The following is a 20519-nucleotide window of genomic DNA, read 5'->3' on the forward strand; positions in this document are numbered from 1 at the left end:
AGACAACAATTGATTGATGAGCCGTATGTATTTTCTTCTCAAGTCAAACAAGTTTTTTACTCAAAAGACCCAACTGATAAGGGTTGGTACGTTGTACTCCGTAACATCCCTAGAGACTTGTTTGACATGGGCAGTGGAAGTAGAGATGACATTGACGACAGAACACAAACTTTGCCATTTCCAGAATAGAACTTAAACGAAAACATCCCTAGTACTAGTACACAATTTCAATGGGTCCGCCAGGATACGGATGAAGAGATTTACGAATTATAATGTAGTAAGCTTTTACGATTATCTAATTACATCTACGAATGATGATATTTCAACTATTTTATTTGTGATATTATTGTTGTAATTGTATACTAAGTTTTCAACTAATTTATTTGTATTGCAGATAAAATGCCTAGAAGAAAAGTGCGATCGCACCGCATTGTTCTAGGTACTCCAAACTCGGCGGAAACAAACAGCATTGAACAACAGACTGCTATTGGATCTTTGAATGTTCCGGTTACACCAGGGGAACCTATAGAAGTTTAAAGTAATTTAACATTTAATTTACATGTGTGTTGACTTCTTGTTTGTTTTTTTTAAATTTCGTATATTACAATACTTTTATTTTTCAGATGAAACTGGTGGGATGCGGAGAGGTCGCAGACGTACGATACTGAGCGATTTATACGACCTAGATCCAGTCGAGCGTGTCCAAGTATCTAGTAATAGCTTTGGTCAGCTTGTTGGATCAGAAGCTCACCTTTTAGTAGGATACATGGGCATTCTAGCACGGAATACAAATATGTTGCCAATTAACTTCGAGTCATGGCATAAAGTGCCCGAGAGTAACAAGAACCAAGCTCTCGATAACATTAAGGTAACAAAACGTGTATGTCATTTATAATACTTGGGTTTAAGTTTCGTTTACATTTACTTTCTTAAGTTGTGTTTTTTGTAGGCGAGATTTGCTCTAGAGGTCTCCGATGCTTATGTAAAGAAGGCATTGGGAAAAACATGGAGAGACCATAAGAGCACTTTAAAGAAAGACTATTTTAAGAAAAAAACAACACTCGACGAGAGATTACAAAATGTCCCGCCGGGAATGCTGAGGTACCAGTGGGAAGAGGTCGTTAGATTTTGGACTTCGAAAAAAGGAGAGGTATGTGTAACTTATAAAATTTTATAATTATTTTGGTGTATAGTATTTCCTAATTAACGTACTAATAATTTCATAATGTAGGATCGTGAAGAAGTTAGAAAAAAAAGTAGGCAGCAACAAAAATTCACTCACACAGCTGGGTCGAAAAGTTTTGCTTGTGTAGCTCATGCAGAGGTATTTTCAATTTTTTAATATTGGTAGATATTTATTACTTACTTACATTAATATTTTTACTATTGTATTGTAGGAATTGTCGTCCGGTCAAAAAGTTAGACGCCTTCAACTTTTTGACATTACACATAGGAAGAAAGATGGAAACCCTATGACTCCTAAAGCTGCAGAAATTATGGTACGTTTGCTTAATTAATACAATTTCACTTGTTTTAATTATTTATAGTGTTTATTTTCTAATGATTTATTTCATTTATTGTAATGCAAATATTGTTAAGTTATGTTGCATTGGGTTTTTTAATATATATTGCGTTCCTAACTATTTGATTTATTTTTTAGGAAAAATTAAAGGATAAAAAGGCGGAATACGAAGTGATTGCTTCCAGTGATAGTTCTGTTCATATTGACGACATTGATAACCGGATTATCACTGAAGTTTTGGGTCCTGAAAGGTATGGTCGGGTTCGATTTCAAGGATCTTTTGTTAACCCATCCCAATATTTTGGATCTAGCTCGCAATAATATATGCCTTCAGGGAGTCGAGCCGAAGCTGAAGTTCAGAGGTTAAGAGACCAGATGGCTTATATGCAAGCGACAACAATTGAACAAATTACACAACTTAAAGCGGAGGCAACATCGAGAGAAGCTGAGGTTCAAAAAAGATATGAAGAACTCCAGCTACAACTGAAAGCAGATGCAGCAACGAGAGAAGCTGAGGTTCAACGAAAGTATGAAGAACTCCAGCAGCAGCTTAAAGCAGATGCAGCAGCAAGAGAAGCAGAGGCGGCAACGAGAGAAGTACAGGCTGCAGCGAGGGAAGCAGAGCAGCGTCAAAAGTTCGATGAACTCTAGCAGCAGCTTCAGAGTATGATGAAGATGTTTCAGCAGTCGCAACAGCCGCCATCTTAGACTATCGTGTAAATACACTTCAATTTTGACTTTTAATTATCATTTTAACTTTTAACATTTTTGTAAGAATAATACGAATTTTATTTTATTTATTGATATTTATTATATTATTTGTTTAATATATAGATTCATTACTTTTAGCTGGTTTAGATATGATTTCTTCTGATTTATTTTTACAGGAAGGCTGAAAATATAAAAAAAATTATTTTACAAATCTGCCATATTTAGTGGCGTTTTTTGTCAAAGCGCCACTAAAGATAAGGGTCTTTAGCGGCGTTTGTGGAAAAAACGCCACTAAAGATCATGGTCTTTAGCGGCGTTTGTGGGGAAAGCACCGCTAAAGATTAGGTTCTTTAGTGGTGTTTGTGGTCGAAGCGCCGCTATAGATTAGGGTCTATTGCAGTGTTTGAGGGGAAAGCGCCGCTAAAGATTAGGTTCTTTCATGGCGTTTATGGTCAAAGCGCCGGTATAGATCAGGGTCTATTGCGGCGTTTGAGAAAAAAACGCCGCTAAAGACCCTGATCTTTAGCGGCGCTTCTCCCAAAAACGTCGCTAAAGATCAGGGTCTTTAGCGGCTCTTCCACTAAAGCGCCGCTAAAGGTCTTAGTCTTCAGCGGCGTTTGTGCTAGAAGCGCCGCTATGGACCAACACCTTTAGCGGTGTTTATTTCTAAAAATGCCGCTAAAGTTAGCGGCGCATTCATTAGTGGCTTTTGTTGCGGCGCTTTTCAAAGCGTCGCTAAAAGTATCTGCGGCGCTAAAAAGCACCGCTAAAGGCCTAAAAAAGTGCCGCTAAAAGCTTGTTTTGGTGTAGTGAAAGTGTTGTGGCCTTAGTGTAAATATTCAAAATTCATGAGGTCAATGAAAAAATTGAAAGATCAGAAGTGCAAATACCCCAGAGGAGGAGGATGAGGAAAATAATAGAAGAGTTGTAATGCTAAGGAGTTGATATAAGGGATGGAATTGCTAATATGTAAGAGAAGTTTAAATGAAATTGTTGGGACATTAAGTGAGTAATTGTTATATGATGAATTGAAAGAGTATTTGTTGGTAAATTGAAATAGTATATGGATTTAAATTGATTGATGCATGTATTGGATTATGTGATATTGATATTAACACAAACAAAAGGAAGTTTGGACTTGTTTAGCAAAAGAGGGCATATGTCGCGACATGAGCATCAGAAAATCTAATATCGCAATACTGGCCCCATGATGTCCTAACACTGGTCTTGTTTTCTTCTACCTTGTTCTTTTTTATCCGAAAGAGTTCCAAACGAACCCTGAATGCAATCAAATTTTAGAGAAAACCTAGAAATGGTCTAAAAAGACTTGAATGACTTTAAAAAGGTATAAAAAATGAGAAGAACTTGAATAATAAATTTGATTCTTGAATAAAGCAATTGTCCTGAAATGTAGCATTTTTTACTCAGGTATTGGTACTAGCTCAAATAAGTGGGTGATACATCTTTTCGAACTCAACTTCTTTTCCTCCCACGCACTTGTTGGATCTATGACCTAAGTGTAGTATTCTTCGTTTATGTACACTTTTATTTTTTGAACAAATTGGTTTAATAAAAATATTTATTAATTACATTAATACCTTTTGTTTATTGTCCTCTTTTTTTTGCATGCAAAGCAAAATGGAACCAAATATTGGTTCATTTGTTATCTGACCTTTAATCAATACTAAGCAGTATTACATGGTTGGATCGTAATACGAAAAGACAACTTGTATTAGTAAACGAACCTATACATCCCGTTAGCTTAATCAGAAATGAACAAATCGATTAAAAAACTAATATGTCATCTATCAAGTCCACTTGGGAATATGCTTTGTCTTGAGCATCAGAGTGGATGACTCCTAGACGATAGAGACGTAGATGTGATTGACTGGAATGACAGTACATTAGACAAGTCCCATGTAAAATAAATATACTTTTTATGGATTTATTTACTTGTGATGTCCATAGCGTGGCATACCTTAATCCTGAGTGGATGATGGACTATGTATGCATGACTCATATACTTTGATGTAAGTAAAATCTTAGTTGAAATAGATAAGGAACTGAAAGTTGGTGCGTTGGCTATATGACTTTTGCAATATGTAGCATCATTCACAATAGTGGAATTCATAGCCCAATTAATGGGTAAATAATATCCTATCATCGGCATTACATGATAGATGAAAAGTAAACGCGACCACAAGTCGTTTGTTTTTGTGATAAATAACTTGATTACTATTTGTTAGTAATTGACTTTTTATGAAAGAAGATGTAATGATTATCATAAGATAAAATAAGATCATATTGGGAGAACGAATTTATCCTAAAATATTAAGAATATCCTATGAGAGTAACACACTTTTGACAAGATCATTGGACGATCACTAATTAAGTAGCTTCTGTAACTGTATGTAATTGGGAGAGCTCGGTTATGATACTATAGTGGGATTACTTCGTGATTAAATAAGTTTATAACTATAAGAGAAAAGTTGGAACTTATAAAGTATAAATTATTTAAGTCCTAATTATATATGTTCAACCGATTCCTCCGTTAGCTCGTTGAAACCATAAATGAGTTGTATATAGAACCAAATGAACAAAAATAAATGGAAATAATGACATTAGAGACATGGGTCGTATTCACAAATAAATGCGTTTTATCACTAAGTATAAATATGACTTAAGAATTAATTTAAAGTTTTTAAATTATTATTTAATTAATTATAATTAAATAATTAAAGTTTGAAAATGAAATTAAATTAATTAGTCATCACGAATCTGTTAAATATAGAAATTACATATATTTCCTCATATATTCTTTTATGGTAAAGTTGTCATGACTTTAACGGAATCAAAGTTGAGTTGAGAAAACTATTTAATTAAGAAATTAATTTAGTTAATTTGATTAATTAAATTAATTAATTAATATTTATTTTGGAAAATAAAAAACAAATATTGAATTAGATTAAATTATAAATTGTTGGGTCAAAAGTTAAGGAAGTACATATAATTAGACTCGATACATGAGAAGTTCAATCCCCTCATATGATAAGTGAGGGGTGGCAACCTTAGAAATATTTACTAGGGTGTGCCGCTCATCACTCTCCTAGTTAGACTAGGGGAGTATTTTTATTAAATAAGTATTATTTGTGTTATTCTTATTCAACTAGAATTATCCTATATCTCTAGAAATAGATGATATTAGTAGAGCTATTAAAACATAAGTTTGATATATTATTATTTTGTCATAAAGTAACCAAAAAATTATTTACTTAAAATAAATTCTATTTTTTGGTAATTATAATAGAATTACTTTCCTACTGAAAGTAATTAAGTTTCTTGTTTTGTGTAATTTAAATCCATCTCATACAAAGTACAAGTACATTTCAAGAAAAGATTTATTGTTGACGTTGACTCGGTTTTCAAAATTTTTGAACTTCTACTATAACTGAAAACTGTTTTCTTAACCCACTACAAGAAATTAAGCTTTTAGCGGCGTTTGGACCAAAAATGCCGCAAAAGGTTAGAGCTATGGCGATATTTTTATTAGAAACGCCACAAAAGGCAGCAATCGCGGCGTTTGGACAAAAAATGCAGCGAAATGTATTAAAATTTTACAAAACGGCGCCGTTTTTAGCGGCGTTTTTAGTGGCGTTTGGACTAAAATGCCACAAAGATTATACATTAGTGGCATTTTTCATAAACGCCGCAAATTTTTATTAAAGTTGACCTAAACGGTGTCATTTTGTTAGCCCCGAAATTCCTTTAGTTTTTCCCCAAATCAAATTTCCCTGAAATCCCTAAGTTATTTTTCCCAAATCACTTTATTTCTTCCCCAATTTCCCCTAACTGATCGAAATCTCTAACTATTAAAGAAACAAGCCAACATAAATTCTTGTTTCCCTCCAAATTATCAAAATCATTTAACTTTTGTTTGAGCCTAATTTTTGGCTGGAAATTCTTCGCCTCTTTCTCTCCGCTGCCGCTTCAAAAGGTAAAATTCTTCGCCTAATTTTATTTCATGGTCTTATTACTGTTTTAGTGTATTTGTATATAATTTGTCTATACATGGGGATGATTTATTTTTTTATATTCCCATTTCTGTTTAGCATGATTAGTAAGGATTTTTTTACTTTGTTTGTTCATGCTTCTCAAAGCTTGATTCTATTTTCTAGTATGTTACATGTTTTTTCCCGGCTTGTAAGTTGGTTTTTTCCCTCTCCTTGTGTTTGAAACTATTATATTCTACTTGTCCTTTGATGTTGAATAACAGGGGAAAATGCACCAAACTACCTTTGTATTGAGTGGATAACAAAGATAACTGCGGGATATGGGAGGCTGCTGTTGTTCTCCCCGGAAACCTGTTCATTGGTCGGGCTACCTGCCAAGGCCCGAAGGTCTGCCCAAAATTTGGGGTGGTTTGGGTAAAAGTATTAGGCTCAAAAAATGAGTTTAGGCAAAAAAATTAGGGCTGTTTAAAATATGGGTCGGGCTTGAGCTTGAAAATAGGCTCGAGCTTGAAATTCAAGCCTCGAGCCCGACCCAGCCTGACCCATTTTTAAGTTTATAATACTTTATATTATATTGTTTTTATATATTATATAATTTAAAACACATTAAAAAGATAAACTTATACTAAATATATAATACTACTCTAATGTAAACATTAAAATAGTGTTAAGATGACTATATAAAAAATTCAATAAATAAAAATGTATAAAATTATTAAATATTAAAATAATATAAAATAAATATTTTTAAAAAAAATTAAAAATAATATGGGTGGACCTAAAATGAGCTTGGGTTAGCCTTTTGCAGATATATACGAGTTTGGGCAAAATTTTAAGCCCATGTTTTGGGTTGGGCCAATCTTAGACAAGCATAAATTATACTAATATCATGCTTAGGTCCGACCCAACCCACGAGCACCTCTAGTAAAGAACCATGGGAAGAAAATATTTCCATTAAAACAGCTTGGACACCAGCAGTGGCTCAACTTTGAAAATTCACCAAAAAATCATGGAAATTTAGTTAGAGGTTTAATTAAAGATAAATTTAAAGCTTATTGAGTCTAATTTTGTATAGAATAAAAGGTGTAAGCAATGGAATTGTAGATTTTGAGATATATTAGTTTTTGTCGGACAAGGTTAGAATGGATTCAGGTTTCCCTGTTCTGACTTTGAAAAATCATCAAAAATTTTACAAAACTTATTAGGGAATTAAATTTGTATGTTTAAATTTTTAACAAGCCTAATTTCAAGAGAATCAAACACAAACATTATCTGAACCCCGTAGATAATTGATTCTTAGTAAAGAAAGGTCGAAACTGTCAAACAACAAAACATGGGAAAATTTGAAGAATTTATTATACTGATTGGCTAAAGTATAAATTTTGAAATTTTTATGGTAAAATATATTTGAGCCCAGTTTCAAAATATCAAGCAGATCTTAATTTCGAATTCTGTAGCTCAAAATATAAATAATGAATTGATTATGACACAAGTGGACAACTTTGTTATTAACACATAAGTAAATAGTGGAATTATAGTTAATGTTACGTATAAGCATATTATACTAAAAGCTAAACATTCTAATATATACATAAAGGATGTGGAATGGAAAGGAGGATGAGGCAAAATTAATATGAGAGTTATAATGTTAAGAAATTATTGTAAACTATAGATCTGCTAACACGTAGAAGAACATCAAATTTACTGTTGAAGTATCAAGTGAGTGAATGTTTTAAAATGAATTAAGGAAGTCTTAATTGATGAATTAATCGATAAATGTTGGCAATAGTGATGGTATGTGGAAAAGGTAAACTATTTTTGCTGATACAAGTCCTCTAAATGACTTATTTGTAAAACTTTGATAATTGTGTTAACTCTATGAATTTTGGTACAAAAGGTATCCACATAGAGTTCATCGATTAAGAAAATATCATATATATATTTAAGAAATGAGTTGTTGGATAATGATCTTGGATGACAAACCGCATATTTTGAACATATTGGGCTAATTTGAAATGACCGAGAGAGTTAGGGAATAAAGGTGTACATTGTTCCATAATGAATTTCTCTTATTTCCGAACATCAAATCAAGATTTGGTATCGATACCAGGGGTAAAATACTGATACCTTAAGGAAAGTAACGAACTTCAGTCAAAGTATCGATGCTATAGTAAAGATATCGATAATTCAGTATAAGTATTGATACATGTTGAATTTTGTTTAAAATTTTTAAACTATGCATGTATTGGTCATCCGCTCCTGTTTTCCTTGGTTGAGCACATCCCTGTACAAATTAAACTTTCAAGAAGAAAATGGCCAACTCATGTCTTATGAATACCATTTTTTTTATTATGTAGACTTCACTTCAATAAAATTTGTGGCGTATGGAACAAATAAAGTTCAATCAATGTGTTATATTATGTACTTTAGTCATGAATCATGACTTACACTAATTAGGATAACATACGTTTTCGGTTTTTTGAAATAGAGGTTGGACGATGGGTTTATAAATATAGATATTGTTTATACACTTAATAATCCTAAATGAAATCATAATGTTTCAATCTTAAATTAGTAAATAAGAAAAATTCACTTACATTCAGGTGTATTATACATAGCAACAATGAGCATGTTTTTTTATATTTATTGGTATTTTAAAAGATCGATATTTGATATTGAAAAGTATTTAACACATTACTATAAAATTAAGAATAATGTTGACAAAATAAAACAATATTATTATTGACAGAAATTGAGATTGGGAAATGTTAATTACTGCTTAGAAGCATTGAAAGGTAAAAATGTTCTAGATCTTTATGGCCCCAATGCAACTTGAATCCCACATTGCTAGCATATGGTAAACAAAACATAAGAGGTGGTGTATAAGGAGAGAGGATAGGGCAACATTAAAACATACTTACCTGGACAGGGTCAATGAGTGATCATGAAGACTCATGGCCTAGAGTAGTGACCACCATTGCACTTGGGAGGGGTGCTGCTTTAAGGTCTCCCCAGGAGGGAGAGCCTATGTCATAATTTGTGGCAGTAGGGCTTGCGTGCGCGCAGCCTCTACCAATTTCAAGCTGTAAAAAGTAATTTGTAACATAATATAGGACATAATTCTTTGTTACGTACGGATAAATAGCTTGAAAAGCTCGCGGGAGTGAAAAAAGTGTAAGAGAGAGACAACCTTGTGAGTTGTGACCATTCCATGCTAGTTGATACCAGCAGGAAAGGGTCAGTTGATACCAGCATGGATCTGTGTTCACGCAACCCCTACCAATTTTAAGTTAATAAAATAATTGTATGTCAATCGTAGGATTTAATAATGAATATGACATAATTTTTATGAAGCAATCTCCGAGTATGTTTAAAAGCATATATTTCAAGAAGCTCTCGCAGAAATAAAAGTGCGGCAAAGTCCATCAGGCAATCTTGTGATCATTTCATGCTATTTGATTTACAAATTAAAATTATATAAACCGAACAAGATTGGATATGTCAACTAGTAGAACTAATGTTTTTAAAATACCGAATAAATTTAACATTGTACATTTATTTTTCTTCATAAGCAATAAGCATTAGAAAATAAAGTCTAGCTCACCATGTTGTAATCCCATAAAGCCAAGCCTCAAATAAATTATGTCAAATAAATATTAGAATAAATTACATTATTAGTCACTTAATTTTTAATATATTTCTATTTGATCATCAAACTACAAAAATTTTTAATTTTATCACTATCGTTTTTAATTGATTCTGTTTTAGTTACTCTTTGTTTAATCCTTAATGAAAATGATGAAAATGATGGTGTGAAATTTTTAAAGAATACAACCACACAATTAGTCCACATCCCTAGTATATGATAAACAAAACGTAAGGGTGGACCATATAAAGAGAGAGCATCTCACAATGTTTAAACATCCCTGTACGGGGTGCGGCATATAAACGGAGTCGATGGGTGATCATTGAGTCTCATGGTCTAGGGTAGACAGTAGTGACCTCAATTGCAGTCGGGAGGAAACGATCCTCTACACAGCTTCAGTAAGGTTATGACCAGAGATTCGTGCCTATTGAACAGATACTGTTCAAGTAAGGTTATGACCAGCGACTCTTGCTCCGTCCTATAAATTCCTCGGACAACTGTTATGTTCTTGCGATGTCGGTGTCCATTGTTTCCAAAGATGAAATGGCAGAGCAGCTTTAATGAGAGCGAGCTTATATTTTAATGGCTTTGATTGATGGTTCTTTTTGGACTACATAATTAATTGGGCAAGGCAAATATCAGTTGGTTTCGACACAATTATAAGTATTTAGCCCCAAAGGGAGCCTCCCAGAAATTCCAAAATGGTCACATATAAGACTAGAGGAGATAAAGGAAGGCATAAATTGTTTTTAGCTGAAAACAGAATAAATCTAATAATTCAATGTTGAAATATGTCGGTCAAAATAAAGAGATTTTATGTTGTTAACAACATCAGCTTCCAACTGATGAGCCACTCCATTTCCTATGAAGAGGCTACCTGTAACAGCGTTTTGGACTCAAAGGCAAGTTGATAGCTTCAGGTTTTGTGGAACGTCACCGGACGGACGAACTAGGCCTGCTCATTTCAACAGCTTTCCTTGAATTGCTGCCAATACCATATCCGGAAGAACTAAGTCTTCCATTATCTCTCCTATCATATCCATCAAAGCAGCTACAAATCTTCCTATTCAAAATTATGTCACCTGCAATTGGGCTTCGAAACTCTTTTTCTGAATAAAAAATTAATTAATTTAAAAATTAGTGTAAGACATTAATTCATAAGATGCTTTAATTACGGTAAATGTAAAATATAACATATTTTAATAAATTGTGGACGTCAACAATTCCCAAAGTAAAGATAGAAACCTTTGCAAAAGTATACAAACAGAAACTTCCATGTAATGTAAACCTTACAGTTTGCGAATTCTTCTTTAGTATTTAATGGCTTACCTACTAATATTGCATAGTTGGAAAGACTGATTGCTTCTTCATCTTTTGACCTATATCAAGCTGCAATAAGAGGACTAGTGTTATAATATCCAAAAATTTACATGTGCAAATTCACCAACATGCAATGTGCTGTGCAGGAAAAATTATACTAGTTTTGTCCATAGCAAACTAAAAGTTCCTTCTGACATAGTCGAAATCCCATATAGAGAGCGCAAGCCAAGGGTAAGGCAGAGACGCATTATAAAAGAAATATCAAGATGAGTTTAAGCTCATACCTTTCTCGGCCTTTTGGCTAAGATCAAGTGTAGTATCTGTTCTTATCAGTTTAATATCTGATACGTGGATCATTGATACGCATGATATTAAATCAATATTTTTAGGGGGAGAGCTCATTAACAATAGCTTGCTATTGGGGTTCTCGAGTGTCGTCTTTGTTTTGCACTGCTGCATCGTTCTGGCACACCCCTCCGATTGTAGTTTTAACCTTTTGAACCAATAGACGGTAGCTTCTTGTTCGGATTGTATTAATAATTGAGGTGTAAATCTGTTTAAAGACACTATTTTAAGGGTTAATGTACTTGAGTTTTAGTCCAAACCTAATGGATGGTATCTAATTTAATTTCTGAAGTTCATTGAAGAATTGTTGTTTCAATTTGTAGTTGGCGCATAGAATTGCCGTTCAATCATTTAATTGGCTTTTCAGTTCTACGTTCTAATCATTTAAATTGAACCTAGAAGCTATTTGATTTTAAAATTTCACTGTTTTACGATAATAGAAACAATGCTTACTATTTGTATATAACATTTACATGGCTTCACACACATGGTGCCGTGTTCTTCAATTAAATACCACGTAATCGAGATGGAGTTTGGAACTTGTACACTAAGGCTGTTGTCTTTGTGAAGCTGATGGAGGATCTTCATCAATTGAGTGAACTTAGGGTTCTAAACTCGGAGGTATTGGAGTTGGATAAATGCTTGACTAATCTCAGAGGAAGACTTGAAGGCAACGAGTGTCTTTATGGTGGCATTCTTGTGAATGTGTCATGGTGTCTTTATGGTGTTGTTCCGCAACGCCAACAGCATGGCTAATGCCGAGTTTTGATCGTGCTCGTGTGGTGGTGATTTTTCTCTAGTTGACTTTTAGAGCTGTTTTATGTGGCTTGTTTTATATGGTTTACTGGTGTTTTCTGGTTTTATTTTGGTGTATCCTTTTGGTTGGGTTATTTTTTATGTTGTTTTATCTTTGTAATCCCACTGTTTTCAGTGGTTGTTTTATTTTTAATATAATCATTTTGATGGCCGAGCAAAAAAAGTAGTAAAAAAAATTTAATGCCAGGCTTTAAATTTCAATTTCTTAAAACATTTTCTTTTACAATTTGAAGTACTAAACATGGCGTTCAACATCCACCTCAACTCATTTGCATCAGCAATGACCTCCATATTTGATATATTTTTAATTGATGATAAAGTATTATTATATTTATGTTTTAAATTTAATTTTTACTCAAATCATGTTTTAGCATTTTACTTTGTACTTATAATTATTTAGAAAAATTGAAACTTCAAAATAATTCAACCACTAAAAGTGGCTGACTTGAATAGAAGACAAGTAAAAAAAAAATCATATGTATCGTATTTTTATAGTATTATTATTTAATATAGGTAAAAAGTTTTAATTGCACATTTATTCATTTAATTTTCTTGTGAAGTTAAACAAAAAAAAAACTACACTAGAAGCTAAACAAGGATACAACAAAATACACAAAATTAGGCTATTATATCCCACATGTACCGGACAATAACTCAGACAAATCTTGCACCTGCTATAAAATGGAGCTAAAAAGATCTGGTCAAGCCATCTTTGCGCTTGGGGCAATGACGCAGCTAGTGAGGTTTTAACCGAGGCGCGTCTATTGCTGGTTGAAAACTATTTCCAGACCCCTCTTAGGCCTGGGTTCTGCCCTGGCCTTTGAGAATTTCTGGAAGGGTTCCCTTCGGGGTAAAACCCTACAATTTCTAGTTAATTACTTTGCTCTTCTTTTCCCCTTAAAATTAAGATGGAACAATTTGTTTATGAAATTAAGGTGTTCAAAATATTTGAAGGATTTAGCATTTTAATATTTATTTTAGATTTTTGAATTTAAAAATACATACCGAAAATTCTTGAGCAAGTGTTCGACACAATAATGAGAGGTTGAAACTTGTTGATCCAAGCGTATTATACGTAGCAACTATTAGTACAATTTTATATCTACCGATAATTTTTTATTAAATTTAGGGTAATTTATTAACTAATTGATCCAACCATTCACAATTCAATTGTTGATCATTTCACAAAATTCGATCTACTCAATTAATGAAATATATAAGTTTAATTAACTGTACACCAGGTAATTACTATCTACTAGAGAAATAATAAAAAGAAAATGTACAACATAATAGAATAGAAAAAGTAGAAACTAAAATTAGTAAAAGAGCATTAATAAAAATTGAGAATTGAAACATAAGAACAAAAGAATAATAAGTATTACAGGGGTAACAAACCTCTTTCACCAATGATAAGAATGTTGTGAGCTTGATTTAATCAAAAAACTTGATGAGGTATTAAACGCAACTATAGAGATTATAATAAACTAGTTGAATAAGGTTACAGGAATGAAGTGTAAGAATACACACTTTGAGTTTGGATAGTATGCGTAATCACTAAATTAATTTAGTTAATTTGATTAATTAAATTAATATTTATTTTGGAAAATAAAAAACAAATATTGGAATAGATTAAATTATAAATTGTTAGGTCAAAAGTTAAAGCAGTACATATAATTAGACTCAATACATGAGAAGTTCAATCCCCTCATATGATAAGTGAGGGGTGGCAACCTTAGTAATATTTACTAGGGTGTGCCGCTCATCACTCTCCTAGTTAGACTAGGGGAGTATTTTTTATTAAATAAGTATTATTTGTGTTATTCTTATTCAACTAGAATTATCCCATATCTCTAGAAATAGATAATATTAGTAGAGCTATTAAAACATAAGTTTGATATATTGTTATTCTGCCATAAAGTAACCAAAAAATTATTTACTTAAAATAAATTCTATTTTTTGGTAATTATAATAGAATTACTTTCCTACTGAAAGTAATTAAGTTTCTTGTTCTGTGTAATTTAAATCCATCTCATACAAAGTACAAGTACATTTCAAGAAAAGATTTATTGTTATAAATATGACGTTGACTCGGTTTTCAAAATTTTTGAACTTATACTATAACTGAAAACCGTTTTCTTAACCCACTACAGGAAATTAAGCTTTTAGCGGCGTTTTTAGTGGCGATTGGACCAAAAACGCCGCAAAAGTTTAGAGCTATGACGATATTTTTATTAGAAACGCCACAAAAGGAAGCAATCGCGGCGTTTGGACCAAAAATGCAGCGAATATGTATTAAAATTTTACAAAACGGCGCCATTTTTAGTGGCGTTTGGACTAAAACGCCACAAAGATTATACATTAGTGGCGTTTTTCATAAACGCCGCAAATTTTTATTAAAGTGGACCTAAACGGTGTCATTTTGTTAGCCCCGAAATTCCTTTAGTTTTTCCCCAAATCAAATTTCCCTGAAATCCCTAAGTTATTTTTCCCAAATCACTTTATTTCTTCCCCAATTTCCCCTAACTGATCGAAATCTCTAACTATTAAAGAAACAAGCCAACATAAATTCTTGTTTCCCTCCAATTATCAAATCATTTAACTTTTTGTTTGAGCCTAATTTTTGGCTGGAAATTCTTCGCCTCTTTCTCTCCGCTGCCGCTTCAAAAGGTAAATTCTTTGCCTAATTTTATTTCATGGTCTTATTACTGTTTTAGTGTATTTGTATATAATTTGTCTATACATGGGGATGATTTATTTTTTTATATTCCCATTTCTGTTTAGCATGATTAGTAAGGATTTTTTTTACTTTGTTTGTTCATGCTTCTCAAAGCTTGATTCTATTTTCTAGTATGTTACATGTTTTTTCCCGGCTTGTAAGTTGGTTTTTTCCCTCTCCTTGTGTTTGAAACTATTATATTCTACTTGTCCTTTGATGTCGAATAACAGGGGAAAATGCGCCAAACTACCTTTGTATTGAGTGGATAACAAAGATAACTGCGGGATATGGGAGGCTGCTGTTGTTCTCCCCGGAAACCTAATCTGCATGGGACACCTGTATAATGTTAGTAATATGCTCATCTTATGAATATGTCTAATGCCTTTATTATCATATAGGACTTTTTCTTATTTCATACTTAAGAAATAAAGCATGTTTGTTTGGAATATTGGGAGTATTCACTCACAATAATCCACAATAACAGGTTGGAAAACGAATGGAAAAGGAAGAAGCAAATGAGAATGAAACGAAGAATATTTTTAATACCATTAGTTCACTCTTTTTGTAATTGGTTATTCCATGAAATTGACATTCTTTTTAATCCCTTTTGTTCCTTCTTTCCCTTGAACCAGTTATAGAACCTGTGATCTGCAACTGATTTTTTTATCTGATTAATGTTGGAACTTTTTACTGACCCCAGGGTCTTCTTTAATCATCTGAATAGAGATGTCTGTTTGTGTGCATGCTCAGATTTGTGGAAACTATTTTTATTGTGATTTCCTGCTTCAGCTTGTCTGATTCTTCATTGTATTTTGCTATTTCTTTCTTTCTTTTTAATATTGATGAAGAGCGAAAGGGAAAAAAAACTAGAGGTTTGGTATATGAATCCATCGATTCCCCTAACATGAGAATCTCCTCCAAATACACCATAAAAAACTTCACGGGAGATTGAGTGTTTATATGTGTGTGAAGGATGAAGCCCTTGTGTTGTTTGTTGTGGCCATTGTGCTAATATAGTAGCTTACGTGGTGATTTCTAATTTCTTTTGGTGGAGATATCCCTTTAACTGCTACCTTGATAAAAGGGTTCTTGAGAATCCCAGTCTTTTATGTATTATTCTTTGAATTTTAAAACCCCTTTCCACAGTGTCCACCAGCTTAGGAAGAGAATGAGTCTTTTAACACCTCATGATGTATTATTGCAGGGTTTTGGTTTGGGAAAACACTTAAAGCTTGGGTTTGGAGATACGTAGTTATCAGCATTAGTTGGCAGATAATATTGTCCCAGTGCAGGTTGCAGTTCGTTGCGAAGGTGTGCTATCCTTTTTAATGCCTGGTACAGACTAAAATTAATGGTTGTTTTTCATTACTGTTTTCTTTAGTCTTCGATCACTATCACATAAGGAGCTATTAAATTTCAGCTTAATTAATGCTTCAAAAAGAGGGGATGCGTATGTACCTAGCATGAATAAGCCTAAGACTCGGCTTAAGGGCAGTTTAATTTTAATGTTGGTGATATGAATACTTGGTGATATGAATGCATTTTAATTTTAATATTTTGAATTTCTATGAATTTTTTATATTTTTAATTTTAATTTTATTTTTTTATTTTTATAATTTTAAATTATTTGTTAATGTAACATATAATACTATGTTAAATTTTATTTTTTATTTTTATAATTTTAAGTTTAGCTAAAATAATAAGGATTAAATTGACAAAAAATATAAACATTAAGATCTAAATTTACTATTATATATTATTATTTCTTCGCGTTGAGGAACAAAAGTTTACTCATTTGAGATAAATTAATTACTAAGTAAAATGACTTAAATTAATATCATATTTCGAATTTAAAAATAATTTTAGTTTTTCTTCTAATAAAGTTACTCATTTCAAGGATATTAAAAATTTAAAGTAATTGTTTCTTAAAAATATTTTAAATTAATTATTATCTCATGATAATAGCTAAATAAAAAATTACAAATTAGAAGAGGAAGATGATAACTTGAGTTCTAACTTTTGGATTTTAATTGTGTTATTAATTTATTATTTTAAATTCTAAATTTAAATTCATTAATTTTTATATTTAGTTTTAAAGTTAAAGTTTTCATAGAAAATTTAATTTAAATAATATTTTTTATTTATCCTTAAAAGTATATAGTTTAAAGTTCAAATTTCAAAAATAAAATATAATATAATATTTATCATAGAAATAAATATTATTTAATTAAAATAAAATTTTTAAAGGAAAATAATATTTATCTTAATGTTAAAATTATTTTAATATTTTTCATAAATATTATCATAAAATAAATTGATCGATTTTAATGCGTAGTATAAAGTTAAAAAGTTCATGGAAATTTAATTTAAATATTAACTCAAAATAGATGAAAATTAACAAATATTAACTTTATTAACATATAATTATTAATTTGTTAATTTTTATCTTTTTAAGTATAGCAAACATAAAGGTGATAAAAACACAAATTTAAAAATTAAAAGAGTATAATTAAAGGGTTAAAATCTAAGGTTAAAATTTAAAGATGATAATCATAACTTACATAAACATTTAAAGAATAAAAAAAAACTTTAGATCATAACTTACATAAATACATATCATAACTTACATAACTTACATAATACATAAATATATATCATATCATAACTTACATAAAACTTTGGATCAAATATATAAAAATCACATAAATTTGGGCAACACTATTGTTTTTCCCTACTCTTATACTTATAAATAAACAACTTACCTGAATTAGTTTACACCCATTAAATACTTGATACTTGAAATGTATTATCTATTTTAGTACAATGACATGATTTAGATCAATTTAGAACACATAAGTAACAGTAATTTATTGTCAACTTTAGACTTCAAGAACTACGAAATGGATAAGAGTTGGATGAATTTGTCAAGGGTAAGCAACGACTATCGAAATGGAGTACAAATTTTTCTAAATTTTGCATTTCAAAATGCAAGCCAAGAGAATATGATTCTTTGCCATGTAAGAAGTGTAGCAACATCAATTGCATATTCGTGAAGTTGTCTATGAACATCTAATTTTTGATGGCTTTATTCGGGTATAAAAAATGGATTTTCCATGGAGAGTGTACACCTCGTAGAACCTCTTCAACGATTAATCCGGCTTATCCTCATAATGCTTACCATCAGTCTGTTAGAGAAGATGACATGAAGGTATGTGCATGATGCATTTAATATGCACAGTCATGGTTTGCAATCGTTTCCACTTGAAATTATTGTATCCAATGATTGTGATATTGGTGGAAATGCTTTTATTGAAACGGGAAGAAGTGTACCTGATGAAGATCCAAATGGAGAAACGGCAAAGTTCTACAAGTTACTTAATGAAATGAATGAAGAACTTTATGAGAGATCAAAATTTTCAAAATTGTCCTTTTACATTCGTCTTTTTCACTTAAAATGTTTGGGAGGGTGGACCGGAAACTCTTTTACACTGTTGTTAGGTTTTTGAGAGACATGTTTCCGTTTGCAAAGATCCCTCATTCATGCAAAGATATGAAGAAACTAATAAAAGATTTAGGCCTTGGTACGACAAATTCATAGTTGCCCAAATGACTACATGTTGCCTAAATTCATAGTTCCACTAATACCAAGGCTTCAAAGGCTTTTCATGTCATCAAAGACAGCCGAGTCTATAAGGTGGCATCATGATCGATGAACCAATGATGGATTATTAAGGCATCCTACAGATTCTTTAGCTTGGAAATCATTTGACAGTAATTTCCAAGCTTTGTAAGCGATCCTCGGAATGTGAGGCTTGGGCTAGCATCTGACGGATTTAATCCTTTTAAAATCATGAGTACTTCGTACAGTACTTGACCTGTAGTGCTTGTTCCTTACAACTTGCCTCCATAGATTTGCATGAATCAATCTTCTTTTATCTTATCTATGATTATCCCTGGAGAGAAAGGCCCCGAAAATGATATTGACATTTATATGCAGCAACTTATTGAAGAGTTGAAACAGTTATGGGCGAGTGTTGAAACATATGATGTCTTGAGAAAGGAGAACTTTTATTTGCTTACAGCTTTGTTGTGGACTATTAATGATTTCTCGGCTTATGTCAATTTATCTGGTTGGAGTACCAAAGGACGTTATGCTTGTCCTTGTTGTGTGGCGTAAACATGTTTGAAGTGATTATATACTGGGAAGAAGTTCTCTTATACGGGGCATCGTCGATGGTTAAATGGAAATCATAGATTTAGATTTCAGAGGACTTTATTTGATTGTACTGAAGAGAGGTTGGTGGATGAGAAGTGAATAGGGAAAGGTTTTCTAAACTAACTTCGATGCCCTCTTAGGCTTCCTTCATCTCCCTTTTATAGGAGAATTCTTGAACTCTATTTAATTTTCTTTGAATCTCGCACAGTTTTTCTGATAAGGATAATGTCTCATCATTGATTTGACATGGTTGCTTCCACGTTGCTTCCTTTTTTGTCTGCACCTAGATGTCGTTTTCCCAAGTTGCTTTCTTGGATGTAATTTTCCCATGTAGCTTCCTTTTTTGTTTTCACTTGGATGTCGTTTTCCCAAGTTGCTTCCTTGATATTTTAATTGGTTTTTTCCAATTGGCTTTTATCCTTCTTGAATATTAACTAGATTCATTCCTCCATTTCATCTAGCTGTAATCAATCTATTGACAGTCTTGGTGAGTTCTAATTTTCCCACGTATTTTTGATTTCTTCTATTATGTGTGATGAAATATCATCAATCTCCATGTCAGCTATCTTTTTTAATAGTTGCACGGATTCTTCGTCTCTATCATCTTGAGTGTTTCCAATATCATATGCAATATTCTTCTTCCATCAGTCATAGGCTATAGTTTTTGTTGAAGTAATATTGGACTTTGGTCATTAAATCTATTCTTGTTTGGATATGATAATAACTGAGATTATTATAACACTTGTCAATATTTTTTGTCAAGTTTCTTTTTTCTTCTTTAGTTACTGAAAGGTTCGACCTCCATCATTTTTTAATGTCAATTGATATGCTGATAAATTTTTCTTTTTTAGCTATACCATTAAGACTACTGATTTCAAGATGAAATAATATAAAATCATTTCATTTATCATACGTATAATATAGATTTAATAAATGCAAAATCTTTTAATAATGGAAAAAAATTTTGATTTTTATTTCTTTAACAAACCCAATACTACTTATATCAAATGGTTCATGATCAAGTCTAATTTTATAGTAGGGAATTTTTTATTTAAATCGTTTGTAATAACATAGGCTTGTAAAAATATTCTGAAAAAGCTTTTTGAATTGAACTTGCTGTTTTTTTTTTTTTTTTTTTTTTTTTTTTTTTTTTTTTTTTCTAATAGCTATTTTTTTTTTTAAATATTTCTTTACTTTAAATTTATTTTTCTGAATTG

The 20519-nt window shown here is 31.7% G+C and overlaps 1 long non-coding RNA gene and 3 other non-coding genes across 4 annotated transcripts; all 4 read left to right on the forward strand.

Annotated features, from left to right (window-relative positions):
- Positions 1-9156: 9156 nt before the first annotated feature.
- Positions 9157-9316, forward strand: LOC121222723 (U1 spliceosomal RNA). The gene has a single exon (XR_005920090.1). It is a non-coding gene; the product is annotated as a U1 spliceosomal RNA (small nuclear RNA).
- A 2173-nt stretch (positions 9317-11489) lies between these two features.
- Positions 11490-11686, forward strand: LOC121222963 (U2 spliceosomal RNA). Its single transcript, XR_005920333.1, has one exon. It is a non-coding gene; the product is annotated as a U2 spliceosomal RNA (small nuclear RNA).
- A 1392-nt stretch (positions 11687-13078) lies between these two features.
- On the forward strand, positions 13079-13228 carry LOC121222659 (U4 spliceosomal RNA). Its single transcript, XR_005920017.1, has one exon. It is a non-coding gene; the product is annotated as a U4 spliceosomal RNA (small nuclear RNA).
- Positions 13229-14695: 1467 nt separating this feature from the next.
- LOC121222364 (uncharacterized) lies at positions 14696-16648 on the forward strand. Its single transcript, XR_005919598.1, has 3 exons — positions 14696-15037; positions 15317-15431; positions 16291-16648. It is a non-coding gene; the product is annotated as an uncharacterized lncRNA (long non-coding RNA).
- The last annotated feature ends 3871 nt before the right edge of the window (positions 16649-20519 follow it).

Source organism: Gossypium hirsutum, chromosome D10 (genome assembly GCF_007990345.1).
Source record: "Gossypium hirsutum isolate 1008001.06 chromosome D10, Gossypium_hirsutum_v2.1, whole genome shotgun sequence".
NCBI classification, from domain to species: Eukaryota; Viridiplantae; Streptophyta; class Magnoliopsida; order Malvales; family Malvaceae; genus Gossypium; species Gossypium hirsutum.